Source organism: Pelophylax lessonae (genome assembly GCF_965119305.1).
Source record: "Pelophylax lessonae genome assembly, chromosome: 2".
Lineage (NCBI taxonomy): Eukaryota > Metazoa > Chordata > Amphibia > Anura > Ranidae > Pelophylax > Pelophylax lessonae.
In genome coordinates this window covers 184,511,606-184,524,926 of record NC_138769.1, presented here as the reverse complement: position 1 = coordinate 184,524,926, position 13,321 = coordinate 184,511,606, and the positions used below count along the sequence as shown (strand labels likewise).

The 13,321-nt window shown below is 44.6% G+C and overlaps 1 long non-coding RNA gene across 2 annotated transcripts in view; it reads right to left on the bottom strand.

Annotated features, from left to right (window-relative positions):
* Positions 1-271: 271 nt before the first annotated feature.
* Positions 272-13,321, bottom strand: part of LOC309545268 — a 74,591-nt gene continuing 61,541 nt past the window's right edge. For both annotated transcript variants that reach the window (XR_014224885.1, XR_014224886.1), the window contains 2 exons: positions 5,990-6,106; positions 272-385 (listed from right to left, as the gene is read on the bottom strand). This is a non-coding gene — a long non-coding RNA (uncharacterized lncRNA). The remainder of the gene's footprint in view (positions 386-5,989; positions 6,107-13,321) is intronic.

Here is a 13,321-nt window from a genome sequence, read left to right as displayed (position 1 = left end):
ACGATTATGTATGAAAGCACACACATGCGGGCCCATCCTAAATAAATACTTTCTCTTTTACCCCTTCCCCCTCTTGATGTTTTATTTTGTAAAACAAAAGAGAGAATGAACACGAAGAAAGAAAAAGAATGAATACTATATTTATTACCCTTTGTAGAAATAAATATGCATTTACTTTAAAAAAAAAAAAAAACTTAAACAATTTTTAAAATGTTTATGCTTACATTTATGTCTTCTTTACAGCTTTCTTCATTCTCATTGCGAAACTCAATGTGATAGGTGTGTTCTGCCATTGATCTTGTTATATTGCAGTCCCATGTCACATTGATGAACCCTGGATATAAAAGTATTTTCACATTTGTTGGTAATGGGAAAAAATTGCCTTCTAAAAGAAAAAAAAAAAGACCATTTGTTAAAAGTGTGTACATTTTACCTAAAAGCTAACAAGCACAAGTGCACAATATGTACTTTGAAATTCTACTGGGTATGTGGTACCCACACCTTAAGCAAAACTTCAAGCACAAAAAAAATGAATTTAAAAATATTCCCCTGTAGCCACAAAGGGTATACATCAACCCTGTGTGCAGAAATGCTTGTACAAACTCAGATATTACCTGGTAAATTGGTGGTGATATCATTACTGGACTTCACATAGCCTTAGCACAAAACTGTAGGCAAATTCCTTTGTTTTTTGTTCCTTTTATGATTATTATTTTTTTAGTTTATCAAAATGATGCTTATAAAGTTGGCCATACATTATACAATTTTCTTATTCAGCCTCCGCTCGTATGCGGCGGTGGGGGCGTCTTGGTTTGGCCGTGCGTGCTAACAGAGCCCATTGAGCTACCATGTGTTTTATAGGGGATAATTGTAAACCCTCTGGTTGGTTGGCCTCCTCCCCCCGAGGTCGTAGTTTTTGATCTCCTCCAGATTAAGGGGCGAGGCTCGACACCCCATCTTTTGGGACAACTTTTCTTGCCCCTTTGGGGGCTGGAGATACCCAGTTTGTTGCCTCTTTGAACGTGGGTGTGGAGCCGTGCATCAGGTTGTATGTGGAACCCCCTGGTCACCAGCAACTATCCTCAATTTCTCTATTTATGTGTCCACCCGGGACTGGCTATGGTCTTTGAGAAAGCCCATCCAAGGGCGAAACGCGTCAGACATGTCCCAGGGCACATGTGAGACCTATTTGGACTGTTGCACTGAATGTACTATGGAAATGTTGTTTCCTTTTTATATGTCTGTTCATTTTATGTCTATGACTTGCAAATTTAATAAATTATGTTTTTTCAACATGTGAAGTAATTGTCTCATGCTCACCCATCAGGAGTCCTCCTCAACATATCCACTATTTTTATTCCTAGTTACCAGTATCCTTTTACCCTCTGGGGTTGGGGATCAGGTTCCTTGGCTCTTTTATTTGTCTATTAGGATTGGAGGCCTCCTGTAATCACACCCACTAAGGCTATTTCTATTTTGATATCATATACAATTTTCTTATTCAGTTTGCTTTAGTTTTACCTTCAACTATCAAGTGCAAAGGCCTACCTGATTGCATACAAATTGAAAGTGTTTAGGTTTGACCTCATATTGTATGATTTTGGTAAATCTAAAGGAAAATTGTACAGGAAAATTGTATAATGTATGTCCAGCCTTACGATGGCCATACACTATACAATTTTCTTGTTCAACTTTCCTTTAGATTTACCAAAACCATATAATATGAGGTCAAACCTAAACACTTTCAATTTGTATGCAATCAGACAGGTCCTTGCACTACATAGTTGAAGGTAAATCTAAAGGAAATTGAATAAGAAAATTGTATAGTGTATGGCCAGCCTTAGGTTGGCCATACATGTTCAATTTTCTTGTACAACTTTCTGTTAGATTTACCAAAAACCACATAATATGAGGTCAAAGCTGAACAACACTTTCACTTGTATCCAATTAGGCAGGCCTTTTTACTACATAGTTAAAGGTAAAGTTCAAGAAAATTGTACAGAAAAATTGTAAGAAAATTGTATAATGTATGGCCAGCCTTAAGCCTCGTACACACGCAACGAATTTCCGCCAAACGGTCGTCCGTCTTTTGTCCAGAGTGGTGTCTGTTGGTTGGAATGTGCTCTAGACTGCACACGAATTTTCTCGCACGACAGAATTCTACTTCAGAAGTGATGTCATGTGTTGGATTGCTTTCTTTGTGTTCTTTCATCTCTGAGCATGCCTAGTCTTGCTCATAAGATTTTGCCCCATCAAAATCTGTACTAATGAGATGAAAATCAGACGTGTTTTGACGGTCGACAAAAATTTTATAGCCTGCACACCAGGATTTTTTCGGCCGAAAAGTCGGAGTCAGTTGTCGGAAGCATCATACTAACAAGCCGAAAGTCGGCAGTTTGGTCGTCGGACGAAAATTCCCGGCCGAATTTGCACTCGTGTGTACGGGCCTTTAAGGAAAAAGTCTTCAGAAAATTGTATAGTGTGTATGGCCCATTAGTCTTTTATGTGATAGTAACCAAGTGCTGCTTACCCTGCCACTAGAGCAAGCAGATATGCGTCTACACCCAACTGCCCTAGCCAGGAATCAAGAGCTCTGAACCAGAAAGTGATCAAAGCTGTTCATGTCTGGGTTCAGTCTCAGCAGAGAAGAGAGAACAAATGCTCCCTGATCTTTGCCACTGCTTTCTGTTCTAAAGTTGCTCAGCCATCCTAAAGCCCCATACACACGAGTGGAAATTCGGCCGGGAATTTTCGTCCGACCACCAATCTGCCGATTTTTGGCTTGTTAGTATGGTGCTTCCGACAACCGACTCCGACTTTTCGGCCAAAAAAATCCTGGTGTGTAGGCTATAAAATTTTTGTCGACCGTCAAAACACGTACGATTTTCGTCTCATTAGTACAGAGTTTGATGGGGAAAAATCTTATGAGCAAGACTAGGCATGCTCAGAGATGAAAGAACACAAAGAAAGCAATCCAACACATGACATCACTTCCGAAGTAGAATTCTATTGTGCGGGAAAATTTGTGTGCAGTCTAGAGCACATTCCAACCAACAGACACCACTGGACAAAAGACGGACGACCGGTCGGCAGAAATTCGTTCCGTGTGTACGAGGCTTAAACCCTCCCAGTACCTGTCCTGGGCTCACAAAGGAGTAAGGTGAGTCTGGGGACACAGAGGGAGGGCAGCCCACTGACAAAATGCACGCATGTAGACATGCATGCACAGCATGTAGAAAGCATCGTTACACACACACATAACGCACACACGTTCAGGTCCCATTTGTGTGCTTATTAAATATCCCCACACACCAGAGGTATGATAATCATTTTAGGGTAATAATTTTAGGACTAACATTTGAAATTGATAGAGAAAACTCTACTTTCAGCGAAAAAAAATAAAATAAAAATCAATACAGCATGTAAAATTTGCTACACATTGGGGTTGATTTACTAAAATTGGAGTTCAAAATCTGGTGCAGCTCTGCATATGCCCCGTACACACGTGCAGATTATCTGCAGACTTTTGTCTGCAGACTTACCTTTTCTATGTAGTGCAAGGGCCTGCCGGATTGCATACAAATTGAAAGTGTTTAGGTTTGACCTCATATTATATGGTTTTGGTAAGTCTGCAGACAAAAGTCTGCAGATAATCTGCACGTGTGTATGGGGCAATAGAAACCAACCAACTTTTAGGCTTTTTTGTCAAAGCCTAATTGAACAAGCTGATTGGCTACCATGCACAGCTGCACCAGATTTTGCACTCTCTAGTTTCAGTAAATCAACCCCAATGCATTTTTTTTTATTATACTAAATGTATTTAAAGTAGTGATCGACCGATATCGATTTTTTATTGCCGAAACCGATATTTTGGTCATCGGATATCGGTATCGGCCGATATTTTCGGACATTTAAAAAAATGTTTTTTTTTTTTTTTTTCCACAGGTACTCTGGTGGAGGGTCCTGGGGGTCTAAAAGACCCCACACCCCTCCTCTGCACTTAAAAAAAACCGCCAAGTTTGGCTGTTTTGAATGCGCGCATTTTTTTGAATTTGCCGCCGAGTACCCAGAAGTGATGTAATGACATCACTTCTGGGTTTTTTACATGGAGACTCGATCAGAGCCGAATGCTGCTTTGATCGGGTCTTCTCTTCGGCGGCCATGCAATAGGATGCCCGGGTTTCCCGGTGGGACGGGAGATCCAGGCGAGCCACGGAAGGGGGGGACATCTCCTCCCACTCCTTATAATGACAGCTGAGCGGCTTCTCAGCTGCATTGGTTGTCTGGTACAGCACTTTCCCAAAATATCGGTAACCTCATGGGCCGATTCCGATATATAGAGGAAAGTGCATATAGGCCCCCGAAATCTCGGCATTGCCAATAATCGGTCGATCCTTAATTTAACGTTTTAAACTAGAAAAAAATCTCTACATTTTAATCTGCAGAGACTATAATTTTCTAAAAGTGTCAAAAACTTAAAGGAGTTGTAAAGTCAGAAGTTTTTTTTTATCCTAATGCATTCTATGCATTAGGATATAAAAAAAAAACCTTCTACGTGCAGCAGCCCCTCTCAGCCCCCCTAACACTTACCTGAGGTCCCTCTCTGTCCAGCGATGTCCAAGAGTGTCTTAGCCATCCAAGATTATTCCTCCTGATTGGCAGAGACACAGCAGCAGCACCATTGGCTGCCACTGCTGTCAAATCAAAGTCAGCTAGCCAATCAGGAGAGAGAGGGGGTGGGGCCGGGGTAGGGCACCAAATATGAAAGGACAAAGGGAGCTGTGACACGGCTCGGGTGCCCCAGAAGCAAGATGCTTGCTGTGGGGGGCATGGATAGGAGGGAGGGGCCAGGAGAGCAGAAGAGGGACCCGAGAAGAGGAGGATCTAGGCTGCTCTGTGAAAATCCACTGCAACAGAGCAGGTAAGTATAACATGTTTGTTATTTTTATAGGAATTTTTTTTTACTATTAAAATAACAAGCATATTATACCTACCTGCTCTGTGCAGTTGGTTTTGTACAGAGCAGCCCGGATCCTCCTCTTCTTCTCGGGTCCCTCTTTGGTGCTCTTGTCCCCTCCCTCCTTTTCAGTGCCCCCCACAGCAAGCATCTTACTATGAGGGCACCCGAGCTGACCTGCAGCTTCGTGTATCCATTCAGACAAGAAGCTGCTGTTTGGCCCTGCCCCCTTCTATCTCCTGATTGGCTAACTGAGTTTGATTGACAGCAACTGGAGCCAATGGTGTTGCTGCTGTGTCTCTGCCAATCAGGAGGGCACACAAAGCAAGGTTCATAAAGACATGGATGAGCGAGTTTGGGGTGCAGGAAGTTGACTGGCCTGCACAGAGTCCTGACCTCAACCCGATAGAACACCTTTGGGATAATTTAGAGCGCAGACTGTGAGCCAGGCCTTCTCGTCCGACACCAGTGCCTGACCTCACAAATGCGCTTCTGGAAGAATGGTCAAACATTCCCATAGAAACACTCCTAAACCTTGTGGACAGCATTCCCAGAAGAGTTAAAGCTGTTAAAGCTGCAAAGGGTGGGCCAACTCAATATTGAACTCTACAGACTGGGATGCCACTAAAGTTCATGTGCGTGTAAAGGCAGGCGTCCTGATACTTTTGACAATATAGTGTACGTTAGAGCAACAGTACTTTTGGGATAAAGGGTTTACATGAATAAATGAAAGCTGATCATTGTAAGCACCCCTGTCAGTGGTAAATGGTTTGCCTCATCCCTGTAAACTGATACGTTATCAGGACATCTGGACATCTTGTTCTTTTGAAAAACAACAGACTTACTAGCTGGATCACCAGATGAAAATAAAGGAAATAACGTTTTTAAAAAGAAAACAAATGCAGCCATCACATCTAAGAATTGGTAAGCTGCAATACATTAAATGTTTGCTTTTGGGCTTAATATCATTATATTAGAGTGTCCTTTTCAAACATTTTGAAGTAACATATTATTACTGCTTTACTTACTTACCAGGAGTTATCATTGAAGCCTTACATGCTAGTTCAAGTGATAACCGCAGAGTGATGAAAAATACCAGACAAGATATTTGCAGCATCATTTGATCAGACCTTATATCTTGTTTTGATTCTAAAAACAGACAGAAAATACACGTAAAAGCAATACAGTACATCCTGCCGTAGCCACATACATTACAATGCTTAAAACTTCAATATAGCCTTGCCAGACTTGAAAAAAAAGTGCAGACAAAACTAACATATGTAGGAGGAGAACAGAATAAATCGATGAAATCCAGAATGCTAAAATTTCTTTGATTGGACTTCAAGGGCCTTGACAGGTTCATCCTGCACTTTTGGTAGCTTTCAGTAATTTTTTTGAGTTATCATGAAAAAGATAGGGGTCTCTTTACCCACATAAGAAAATGTAAAAAATAACTGGGTTTGAGTAATATAATACTAAACCACATGTGGGTGTTCTAAAGTGCAAGTGCTCTTCTATGATTACTTCTTTATAAGCCTAATCATCATGGAGGTATCAGGGGTCTATTACCCCTAATGACTCCTACATAAAGAATACCTGTCACTGAAAAAGCGCTAACACATAGGGACAGGGGCGTATCATGAAATGAGTGGGCCCGTTTGCAAAATCAAAAGTGGGCCCCAGGCATCAACAGATAAATAATTGCGGCGCCATGATGAAAAGTGGGCATGGTTTAAATTGTACCATGCAGAATGTAATAATGTTAAATAGTGAATGTACAGTACGGAGTGTATGGCGGCGGGTAGTATGTGCAGAAGAGGGGTATTGAGTTACTGTAATGGCGGCGGGTAGTATGTACAGAAGAGGAGTGGCGAGTGTACAGCAGTGGGTAGTATGTGCAGGGAGAGGAGTGCAAAGTGTTGTGTATGGCAGTGGGTAGTATGTGCAGGAGAGGAGTGTGGAGTATACGTCGGTGGGTGGTATGTGCAGGTAGAAGAGTGTGGAGTGTATGGCGGTGGGTGGTATGTGCAGGTAGAAGAGTGTGGAGTGTATGGCGGTGGGTATTATGTGCAGGAGAGGAGTGCGGAGTGTACAGTGGTATGTGAAGGAGAGTGTATGGCCAGGGGTAGTAATTGCAGGTAAGGAGTGTACAGCGGTGGGTAGTATGTGCAGGATGGTCACAATAGGGCTTTGAATGATGTCAGTAGTTCTTTATTATTATTTTATTTATTTTTTTACAATTAAGATTTTTTTTTTCGTTTTTTTTTTCAAAATTCTTTTTGGAACCAGTGAATGGTGTCAGAAGGGCAGTAGATTGTGTCCATAGAGCAATATACAGTGTCATGAAAGAAGAACATGGGGGGCTGGAGGAGGACACAGAGGGGCCAGTTGAGGACACAGGAGGACTCAGAGGGGCTGGGGGAGGACACAGGGGGACTGTCAGGGGTGATCGGTGCAGTGGTGGGGGGCAGTTACAGCAGGGCAGATGTAAGAAATCATGGGGCCCCCTACAGCCTACCTGATGGGGCCCCCAATCACACCCCTGACCCTGCATACCTGCCTAAAATACCTGCCCTCAGTCCCCCCACTGGTGCTTAGTCCAGAGAGATGGGGGGTCTTGGTGTTTAGTGGGGGAAGATGGGGGTCATGGTGCTTAGTGGGGAGAGATGGGGGTCTTGAAACTTACTGGGGAGAGATGGAGGGTCCTGATGTTAGTGGTAAGAGATGGGGGATCCTGGTGCTTATTGGGACGGGTTTGGGGTCTTGGGGGGGATCTTGATGCTTAGTGGGGAGAAATGGGGGTCTTGGAGCTTAGTGGGGAGAGATCGGGGGGTCCTGGTGCTTAGTGGGGGGGGGGGGATCAGGTTCTTTTTGCTTAGTGGGGAGAGATGGGAGCACATTATGCTTAGTGTGGAGAGATGGGGGGTCCTGGTGCTTAGTGGGTGGATATGGGGGTCTTGGTGCTTAGTGAAGAGAGAAAGGTGGTCCTGATGCTCAGTGGGGAGATATGGGGGATCTTGGTGCTTTGTGGGGAGAGATGGGGGTTTTAGAGCTTAGTGGATAGAGATGGGGGTCCTGGGGCTTAGTGGGGGGGGGGGGGTGGGAGTCCTGGTGCTTAGTGGGGAGAAATGGGGGTCCTGATGCTTAGTGGGGAGAGATGGGGGTCCTGATGCTTAGTGGAGAGAGATGCCTGGTGCTTAGTGGGAAGAGATGGGGGGGGGGTCTTGGTGCTTAGTGGGGAGAGATGGGGGTTTTAGAGCTTAGTGGGGAGAAATGGGAGTCTTGGAGCTTAGTGGAGAGAGATGGGTGATCCTGATGCTTAGTGGATAGAGATGGGGGTCCTGGTGCTTAGTGGGGTGGGGGGGTGGGAGTCCTGGTGCTTAGTGGGGGAGAAATGGGGGTCCTGATGCTTAGTGGGGAGAGATGCCTGGTGCTTAGTGGGAAGAGATTGGGGTCTTGGAGCTTAGTGGGGAGAGATGGGGTTCTGATGCTTAGTGGGGAGTGATGGGGTCCTGGAGGTTAGTGGGGGGTCTTGGTGCTTTATGGGGAGAGATGGGGGTCCTGGGGCTTAGTGGGGAGAGATGTGGGGTATTGGTGCTTAGTGGGGAGAAATAGGGGGTCCTGAAGCTTAGTGGGGAGAGATGGGGGGTCCTGGTGCTTAGTGGGGAGAGATTGGGGTCTTGGGGCTTAGTGGGAAGAGATGGAGGTCCTGATGCTTAGTGGGGAGAGATGGGGGGTCCTGGTGCTTAGTGGGGGGGAGATTTGAGTTCTGATGCTTAGTGGGGTAAGATGGGGGGTCCTGGTGCTTAGTGAGAAGTGGTGGGGGTCATGGAGCTTAGTGGGGAGAGATGGGAGATCATGCTTAGTGGGGGGGGGGGGTTGGGGTTGGAGACAAAACATAAAAAAAAATGCCCTAAGGCACATACTCAAGCACTCACAAACGATTGTTGTATCACAATATAAAAGTCCACTGTGTGAACACATGAAGTAGCGGTCAATAGGTGACAGCAGATAAGCATCTGTCAAGGGGAAAAAATGATTGAAATAAATTGTTATGCAGTATAAACTGAATAAAAAATACCAATGAAGGCATAACTAGTGATCCGCATCTCCAGGTAATTCAGATTGGGGAAAGATCCATGGAAAGGTGCACACTAGTGTTGAGCGTATTATTCGGGTCCGTACCAGGTAATTGGATTTTTGCTACCCGGACACGGACCCGAAAACTTTACTGTATGTTCGGGTTTAAATTCCGTGTTCGGTAATTTTATTTCCTGTTTTGTATCTAATGGCGCGCTTTTAATGGCGGGCTTTCAACAGCCAATCAACAAGCGTTTAACTGGTGTGCCAAAGAAGCCATCCCAGCCATGCCTACTAATGGCATGGCTGTGATTGGCCAGCTGAAGCATGTGACCCATGTCTTTATAAGCTCGAGAGACACAGCGCGGTGCGTCATTCTGCTGTAGTGTAGGGAGAGAGCACACATCATAACGGTGCTGGCTGCTGCTGATTAGGGACAGATAGGGAAAAACAACATTGTACCCGAAAAGAATGCAGGGACAGGTCGGAGTGTAGGCAGGGAAAGATATTTGAGCATTTTAGGGACAGGCTGGAGAGAGTAGGCAGGGACAGATAGGAGACACAGGACAGAACAATCGTCCGTTAGCGATTTACATGGATTTTGCTGTGGGGGGGGGGGGGGTGCAGTAAACAATCTTTTTGCCCTCACTTGAGCCCACTGAGGAGGAGGAGGGGGGAGAAAAAATATATTTTTATCAGTCTGTTGTGTGCAGCGTTCAGCTATATTTTACTACAGATTGCTGTTCTAATCTGCTATTTAAAAATTACAAAGTTAAAGGGGATTTTTTTTTTTTCCCTTCATAGCCTGCTGCTGACCGTGACATAAAACATAAGACACTGCTGTGTTCGCATGGGCTATTGAAAAATCACAAATTTTACATACTTTTTTCTATTCCGCTATTCAATATACACCCTTTTGGGGTAAAAAAAATTAAATTGCGGCATAGTCTGTACTAATCTGCTATTTAAAAATTACAAATTTAAAGGGGAATTTTTTTTTTTCCCTTCATAGCCTGCTGCTGACCGTGATATAAAACATAAGACTCTGCTGTGTTCACATGTGCTATTGAAAAATCACCAATTTTATATACTTTTTTCTATTCCGCTATTCAATATACACCCTTTTGGGGTAAAAAAAATTAAATTGCGGCATAGTCTGTACTAATCTGCTATTTAAAAATTACAAATTTAAAGGGGAATTTTTTTTTTTCCCTTCATAGCCTGCTGCTGACCGTGACATAAAACATAAGACACTGCTGTGTTCACATGTGCTATTAAAAAAATCACCAATTTTATATACTTTTTTCTATTCCGCTATTCAATATACACCCTTTTGGGTTGAAAATAATTAAATTGCGGTATAGTCTGTATAGATACGTGTGAGATACACCTTTCAAATTTTTTGGGCGCATCTTCTACCGCCAAGGATTGCAGGGAGCTTCAGTTTGTCTCCTGTTCTGAACTCCTCCTACTCCTCTTCCTCATCCTGCCTTTAGGGTACAAAAAAATTGTAATCGGGGCCTAATCTGTGTTTGTACGTGTGAGATACACCTTTTTATATACTATTTTCTATTCCGCTATTCAATCTACACCCTTTTGGCGTAAAAAAAATTAAATTGTGGCAAAGTCTGTATCGGTACGTGTGAGATACACCTTTCAAATTTTTTGGGCGCATCTTCCACCGCCGAGGATTGCAGGGTGCTTCAGTTTGCCTCCTGTTCCGAACTCCTCCTACTCCTCATCCTCATCCTGCCTTTAGGGTACAAAAATTTGTAATCGGGGCCCAGTCTGTGTTTGTACGTGTGAGATACACCTTTTTATATACTATTTTCTATTCCGCTATTCAATCTACACCCTTTTGGGGTAAAAAAAATGAAATTGCGGCACTGTCTGTATCGGTACGTGTGAGATACACCTTTCAAATTTTTTGGGCGCATCTTCCACCGCCGAGGATTGCAGGGTGCTTCAGTTTGCCTCCTGTTCCGAACTCCTCCTACTCCTCATCCTCATCCTGCCTTTAGGGTACAAAAATTTGTAATCGGGGCCCAGTCTGTGTTTGTACGTGTGAGATACACCTTTTTATATACTATTTTCTATTCCGCTATTCAATCTACACCCTTTTGGGGTAAAAAAAATGAAATTGCGGCATGGTCTGTATCGGTACGTGTGAGATACACCTTTCAAATTTTTTGGGCGCATCTTCCACCGCCGAGGATTGCAGGGTGCTTCAGTTTGCCTCCTGTTCCGAACTCCTCCTACTCCTCATCCTCATCCTGCCTTTAGGGTACAAAAAATTGTAATCGGGGCCTAGTCTGTGTTTGTACGTGTGAGATACACCTTTTTATATACTATTTTCTATTCCGCTATTCAATCTACACCATTTTGGGGTAAAAAAAATGAAATTGCGGCATAGTCTGTATCGGTACGTGTGAGATACACCTTTCAAATTTTTTGGGCGCATCTTCCACCGCAGAGGATTGCAGGGTGCTTCAGTTTGCCTCCTGTTCCGAACTCCTCCTACTCCTCATCCTCATCCTGCCTTTAGGGTACAAAAAATTGTAATCGGGGCCCAGTCTGTGTTTGTACGTGTGAGATACACCTTTTTATATACTATTTTCTATTCCGCTATTCAATCGACACAATTTTGGGGTAAAAAAAATTAAATTGCGGCATAGTCTGTATCGGTACGTGTGAGATACACCTTTCAAATTTTTTGGGCGCATCTTCCACCGCAGAGGATTGCAGGGTGCTTCAGTTTGCCTCCTGTTCCGAACTCCTCCTACTCCTCATCCTCATCCTGCCTTTAGGGTACAAAAAATTGTAATCGGGGCCTAGTCTGTGTTTGTATATACTATTTTCTATTCCGCTATTCAATCTACACCCTTTTGGGGTAAAAAATAAATAAATTGCGGCATAGTCTGTGTTTGTACGTCTGATATACACCTTTTTATATACTTTTTTCGATTCCGCTATTCAATATACACCCTTTTAATGTAAAAAAAATTAAATTGCGGCATAGTCTGTATCGGTACGTGTGAGATACACCTTTCAAATTTGTTTGGCGCATCTTCCACCGCCGAGGATTGCAGGGCGCTTCAGTTTGCCTCCTGTTCCTAACTCCTCCTACTCCGCTTCCTCATCCTCTACCGCCTCCTCATCCAGTCAGCGTAACACCTTCACCACCAACTTCAGCACAGCCAGGGGTAAACGAAAGCAGGCTGTTTTAAAACTTGCCTGTTTGGGGGAAAAACCACACACCGCGCAGGAGTTGTGGAGGAGCATGGAACAGCAGACAAATGAGTGGTTTCTGCCAGCGAGCCTCAAGCTCGGCCTGGTGGTGTGCGAAAACGGGCGAAATCTCATAGCAGCTCTGGGCCTAGCCAGTTTGACGCACATCCCTTGCCTAGCGCATGTGCTGAATTTGGTGGTGCAGAGGTTCCTTAAAAATTACCCCGATATGTCAGAGCTGCTGCAGAAAGTGCGGGCCGTCTGTGCGCACTTTCGACGTTCTCACCGTGCTGCTGCTCGCCTGTCAGCGCTGCAGCGTAACTTCGGCCTTCCCACTCACCGCCTCATATGTGACGTGCCCACAAGGTGGAACTCCACCTTGCACATGCTGGAAAGCAGCAGCAGGCCATAGTGGAGTTTCAGCTGCAGCACGCACGCGTGAGTCGCTCTGCGGAACAGCACCACTTCACCACCAATAACTGGGCCTCCATGCAAGACCTGTGTGCCTTGTTGCGCTGTTTTGAGTACTCCACCAACATGGCCAGTGCCGATGATGGCGTTGTCAGCTTATCTATCCCACTTCTATGCTTCCTTCAAAAAACGATTTGGGCGATGATGGAAGAGGATGTGGCACAGGAGGAGGAGGAGGAGGAAGAGGGATCATTTCCAAGGCTTGCAGGGCAGTCAGTCACAAGTGGCTCAGAGGGTGGGTGCCTGCACCCACAAACGCCAGGTACACAATTGTCCAGCAGGGGCACAGTTCTGGAGGATGAGGAGGATGAGGAGGAGGAGATGGAGGAGGAGATGGAACCATGTTCACAGCAGGGTGGCACCCAGGCCAGCTCACGGCCATCACTGGTGCGTGGCTGGGGGGATACAGAGGACACAGACGATACACCTCCCACAGAGGACAGCCTTTCGTTGCCTCTGGGCAGCCTTGCACACATGAGCGATTACTTGCTGCAGTGTCTCCACAATGACCGCCGAGTTGCCCACATTCTAACTTGTGCTGATTACTTAGTGGCCACGCTGCTGGATCCCCATTACAAGGACAAC